Source organism: Corvus brachyrhynchos, unplaced genomic scaffold, assembly GCF_000691975.1.
Source record: "Corvus brachyrhynchos isolate BGI_N302 unplaced genomic scaffold, ASM69197v1 scaffold115, whole genome shotgun sequence".
Lineage (NCBI taxonomy): Eukaryota > Metazoa > Chordata > Aves > Passeriformes > Corvidae > Corvus > Corvus brachyrhynchos.
This window is the reverse complement of record NW_008239553.1, coordinates 20,318,461-20,324,460: the sequence shown is the minus strand read 5'-3', so window position 1 is coordinate 20,324,460 and position 6,000 is coordinate 20,318,461. Positions and strand designations below refer to the sequence as shown.

At 34.2% G+C, this 6,000-nt stretch overlaps 1 protein-coding gene across 1 annotated transcript in view; it reads right to left on the bottom strand.

Annotated features, from left to right (window-relative positions):
• The window catches only part of NPAS3 (neuronal PAS domain protein 3), a gene marked incomplete at its 5' end in the record, with an annotated part of 605,288 nt that overhangs the window by 256,243 nt on the left and 343,045 nt on the right, over positions 1-6,000 (bottom strand). The gene's annotated exons all lie outside the window — the stretch shown is intronic.

Genomic DNA, 6,000 nt, shown 5'->3' with positions numbered 1-6,000 from the left:
CATTCCTGGCAATGTTGTGTCTTTAGGTATACCAGCAAGTCTCAGCAAAGTTTAAAGTACTCTTTTTTTGAAGCAAACAAATAGAAAACTAGAAATCTACTTTCCAAACTAGTAAGGAATGATTAAGTGAATCTACTAAAGAATTGCTTAGAAAATTTCAAACTTTTAAAATTCTATTATTATATGCAATTATTTATTTTTCTGCAATATTTGCACACTGCTTATAATGAAATTTACAGATCTACTAATAATATCACTACATGGCATCAAAGAACATATTCAAGCAGATATGATTCCCATAGAAGAAATAACAAGGATTTAAACCATTTTTAGACAGTAAATGTAATATAGAAAAGAACTGCACAGAATAGCCACACTATAACTCTTATAACTGCATAACTGTATATAAATAACTGTGTATAACACTGTATAACTCATGTCTTATATGCTATTTTCTATATCAATTACTTACCCTTGGAAAAATTAATTTCTTAAACTATCTACAATAATAATAATTTAACAAAAATATGTTTCACAATATGCTGACATTCTTCAGATCTTCAAAACACATTTTTTTTAAAATGAGTTACATTGTAAGTGCAAGAAAACAAAGCATCCTTTGCAATTTTATATTCTAAGGGGCTTATGCTTTCTTTAACGACAAAGAAAATTCTGAGTAATAGAACTACCATATATCTTTATGTATAGGTTTATTTGTGGTGCACGTGTGCACATACACACAAGCACTATAGACCAAAACAGGCTGTCCAGCAGAGGGCTCCTTTGAAACAGAAAGTGGAGAAACAGGCAATGACTTTCAATGTATAAACAAAATGGAGATTACACAAGCATTATGTATGCTAAGGTCCAGCAATTATTTTAGCAAATCACCAGCACACAAATGGCGCATTGATGTAATAATTTTAATTCCTTTTTGAAGAATGAAATGCTTTCATGAGACCCATTGGAGAAAAATGTGGAAAACAAATGATTTTGCCTTAAAAACCACTCTAATCTTATTATTTTCATTTGCTAAGGCACTGTGTGCCTATTAAGAACATCAGTTTAACTGTATTTTTGTTTTCAGTAAAATATGTATAAAGCAACATCTAAAAATTGAAGAAACATTAATTCATCAGGCACTTAGATATACAATATTAAAGTGAAATGGCATTAAACAAACATTTTCTGGTTTTGTTTCATGAAAAATATAGAGACAGAGAACTGAAGGGCAGCACAGACCTGCTGCTGCCCCATACAGCCATATTTAAGAATCCACTTATATTCAACTTGATAATTCCCCGATAATGCTTGTCTGCAAAAATCTTTTGCTTTCCAGAACTAGGAAATAGTACTGTGACACTGAGTGGTCTGCATATTTTTTTGCAGTTTCTACTTTGTCATTTCCACTCACTTTAACCTATTTCTTGGTCATTCCCAAGAAATATAACAATGTTTTTAGTTATAAAGAATACCCAAGAAGCCACTAAAAAAAGTAACTTAATCTGATCTTTCCTTTTAATAGAAGGTTAAAATACTGGTAGATCAATGGTTGAAATGTCTATAGCAAACTTACACAAGAAATTTTTTCACAGTTTCCAGATGTGTGCATATTTTTTTTCAGACTTGATAGTGATACTTGTAAAATATAAAACTGGAAAGAAATTAAGCTGAAGTCAACTATGTTCCCAAAGTCACATTAGGTAAGCAGAATATTCAAATGATAGGGAAGGTCAAATGTTAATGAGTCTTAAAAATACGAGCTATTTTATGCTTCTTATACAATATTTTGCACTTTTTCTCACCTGCCTAGAAGTGAATAGGGGCAGGATTGTGATGGAAAATCTAAAGAGGATTCATATACATGCTTACAGCAGAATATGGCTTCCGCTCCAGTCAGCTATTGTATCCATTACAAATATAAAAGAGTCAAAACACAGAATGATTCTTTTTTCTTTTAATATGTGCTGATAAGACTGATTCTGCATGCCTCACTCTCAAGGAGAGACATTTCCCATGACCACATTGATGCCAGACTAGAACCCAAAAGTGTCCTCCATGGGCAATTTCAAGAAACCATTTGAGAAAATTCTGTATCATTTAAGCACACAAGTGGTTATAGAAGAGTGCGTACAACTAAGGATCACAAGCAACCTTGTACAGAGCTTATTGTCTGAAGAAGACAGAATGTGGCTGAATACTATGCAGATCCATATTGTCTGGAGTCACAGAACCTAGGAACAGAAAACTTTCTTGTCCATATTGTTGCTGCTGAAGGGCCAATTGGATGTGAGGGTTTGATACTTGGCTCTCAAGAATCCAATTGAGAAGGGGGGAATTTGGCCACCCTGCTGAAACAACATATTCTGTCCTGCAAAGCTTTGACCCTTCCATCTTATTTTAGAGGAATCCATGTACTATCCCTTGCCAGCCCCGCCCCGCACAGCCAAATCTGGAGCTGGGCTTTGAACGGGCTGTAATTTTATAACACTTAAAGCATAAACTTATTATAATATGGTCTTCCAACAAATAAGTGTAAAAGGAAACAATGTGGAAAGTAAACTTTTATCTTTACTACAGACTTAAAATTGCATAAACATGCTATATTTTCTTCCATATGAATATCACATTCTGGTATTTATGTTGCAACTAGCCAGACAACATTTGCTAATAGCTACTTTTAATACAGCATATCAAACTGCTTAACCCCTTGGCTTGCCGGGCAGTTTAGAAGCTCCTACTGTGATGTTTTTGTTCTCACATATGCGCTAGTAAAGGCTGTCACAGTCCTCATTAAATAAACAGACATACATGCCAATTAATAATTTAATTTACAGGGAGAATCTTGACATAGAGCTAGGAGGTGAATTGCTAGTACCTCCTGAATTGTCTCATCTTAAAATAGCAAGCAAACAGGTTTTAGTCCCACCTCCAAAGTTATGCCACTGTAATGAGATCGGAATATCCACAAATCATTAGTTCTCTATTTACTGTCATAAAAAGCTGTCCATTACTACGTACAATTTTATAAACAAAGGCATGGGTTTTTAAAAAGGCCAGATCTTTTAATTTTGCAGGTATTCCCAATATTTTATTGTTCTAAATTTTAGCAGGATTTTGTCTGGCATCTGTATTTGAAGCATGCTTAGCTTTATAGCTTTTTTTATTTGGATGAATCTAATTGTTTTAACACTCCAAATACAACACTACTGCTACTATTTTGAAAAGCATTTTTTCCACTTAAATATTCACCTGAATATGCAAATAAGCATCTACTTTCCTGTTCTTTTCTAGCATCACAGAACATTTCTGATATTTAGTTTAGGACAAGTCCCTTGAAATTCAAACAGCGCTTTAGGAAGGTACAGATATCTCTTCTTGATGCAAACAGTTGGCTAACAGCATCAAAATTATTTCTCCATGCGAAGCAGATACACAAGCAGTTCTAATGGAAATATTTGGATCATTTCCCCACTTCTAATTTGGGCATACATTGCCAAGTCTCCCTGTACAACATTCCTGTTATCTTGCCTTTCTTGCTCATCTACTCAAGGACAACTTTGTCAAAGCTCTCATCACCATGTGTCTCAACTTCTGTCATCCCTTCTTTTACCACCCTGGAAACAGCATCTAACTTGTCTATTTATTCAAAACTTGTATTAAAATTAGGCACTTCTTGGGCCAGTACCTTCTAATGCCATGTTTATTGCTACTTACTCTCTGTTAAGCTTTTCTTACTAAATTGGGTAGAAGATGCTTTTTCAGGTACTATCTTGCCTTTTCACTCTCTGTTAACTTCATGCAATCATACTTATGGTCTGTTTCTGTTCCACAAATCACAGCAGTTTTCATGTATCAAAATTATCCAGGTAAAAGTCTATATAGTTTTATTTGCTGCACTCCATGCAAAACAGCTCTTCCCAAGCACCCACAGTGGAATCCTCCATCTTGACATGAAATTCCTATTTCAAAGTGTCCTCTATTAGTGAGGTTTTAATAAAAACAATAAGATGGATTTTACACCCAGCAGATGTAAAAGTTGAATATTTCAGTGAAATACAAAGAGAAGTGATTTTTCCGGTAAACGTTTCTACCTGAGATCACAGAAGGAAGATGGCCTACACAAGAAATTTTAGGGACCAGTTCTGTTAAAGTTGTGGACCACTGATAAAACAGTTGAATATGGGTGTAGGATTCCAAGCAGTACAATTCTTATCTTTGTACAATTTCTGTAATGATAAAAGAGATATAAACTTGCAATCATACAACATTACTTTTCCTCTCAACTTCTTTTTTTTTTTCCCTCTCTGTTGTAGTTCTGAGGAAACAAAAATTGTGAACTATCAATGATTTCAAACCTTGTATCAACCTAACAGAACTATACCTTTTGATCGAAAGTCTTCTTTTGATGGACATAGTCTGCACATTTGGCCTCTCTAGACAAGGTAATCTTGAGAGCATAAAACTTCTAAACAAAAAAATCTAAAAAAGAAGCTTTGAATGAGATGCCTTTCCTGTCCAACTGTGCTCTTCATTTTCTGTTATTATAGGCAAGCAGTAAGACTTCAAAAAGCAAATAAATAAATGGACATTTACTTGAGGCATATTCCTGTCCCTCTTTCCCAATTTTTGATGAGTACTGTCACTTGCAGCAGACTCACATCATGCTCATAATGGCCCTGCTGTTCTGGATTCTCTCTCCATACTGGTATTGCCATTGTTACCCCTATCAAAACTAGAAACTGTTGTAATTTTACAGTGAGATCAGCTAGTGTAGGAATGAAGCTCATATATCAGTACCAATATGTAGCTGTTTTGTATATTCAAGAAAGTGTTCATGTTAAACTTGTAAGGGTTTTTTTAATGCAGAAGAAAATGGACTCCTAATGCATTAGCTTTTCAAAGCACATCTAGGATAATCAAGAGTGCAGAATAGAAAAAAAAAGGAAAAATAAAAGAAAAAAAGAGAAAAAGGTATGATTTAAAAAAAAAAATACCAAAAATGCAGCATATAATCCTTTTAATAAAGGACACAATAAAATCTAGAAACATCCACCAGTTCCAGAGATAATATAAATGTTATTTTAAATACCAAACTCTGCCCTCAATTACATTTAGGCAAAATCAGATCAGATTTTAGTTGTGGGTAAGCACTGCATGTTGCCCATTGCAAAAGCAATTCCCTTCTGTTTCAGTGAGCTGTTCAGTTTTGTTATGAAGAAGTGAATTTATAGGAGAGAAGAAATATTTGCTCGTTTTCTGTATAGAATCTGATTTTACCAACAAAGTAACGTAACATGGAAGTGCGATTATTTAAACCAGCACTTCACTACACAGAGGGCTGTTCAATGCACTGCTCTTGCCAGACTTGTCACAATGACTGACATTTTCTAATATTGAACTGGAAATAATATGGATATTTAATACTGCAGAGTTTACATCAAGTAGAAGAAAAGTGCTATTGTTTATCAGCAATCTACTTCTGATGGCATATATCTAGATAGACATAATTATTACTGTGATGAAACATGATTATCAAATAATGGAATAACCACATCTGTATAATATTTGCAAAGCTTCATATCAGGTGATTTGAAAATCTTGTAAATCCCTATTATTAACTATTTTCTATGCTTCCCACTTGAATTTTGACTAAAATTTACCTTTTAGATCTGTTATGCCACTCATTAATTTTTTACAATATCCATCTGTGCATTGCAATCTCTATTCTCCATGGCTCCACATTGTTTTGGCTAACTAACAGGCCCATATGTTGTCTTAAGGTATTTCTGCACAATGTTTGTGCTTTTGGAAAAGAAGGAAAAAAAAAAAAAACCACGGGGAAAAACCACAGGCCTAAATAAGCTATAAGGAGCATCCACATACAGTTAGACTGTCTTTACTGAGTCTGGAGACATTATGATTCTGCTGCGACAAGCAGCATTTGTCTTCATTTTGTCTGACTGTCCTCATGTGTTATTATTAGTGGCTGTCAGGCAG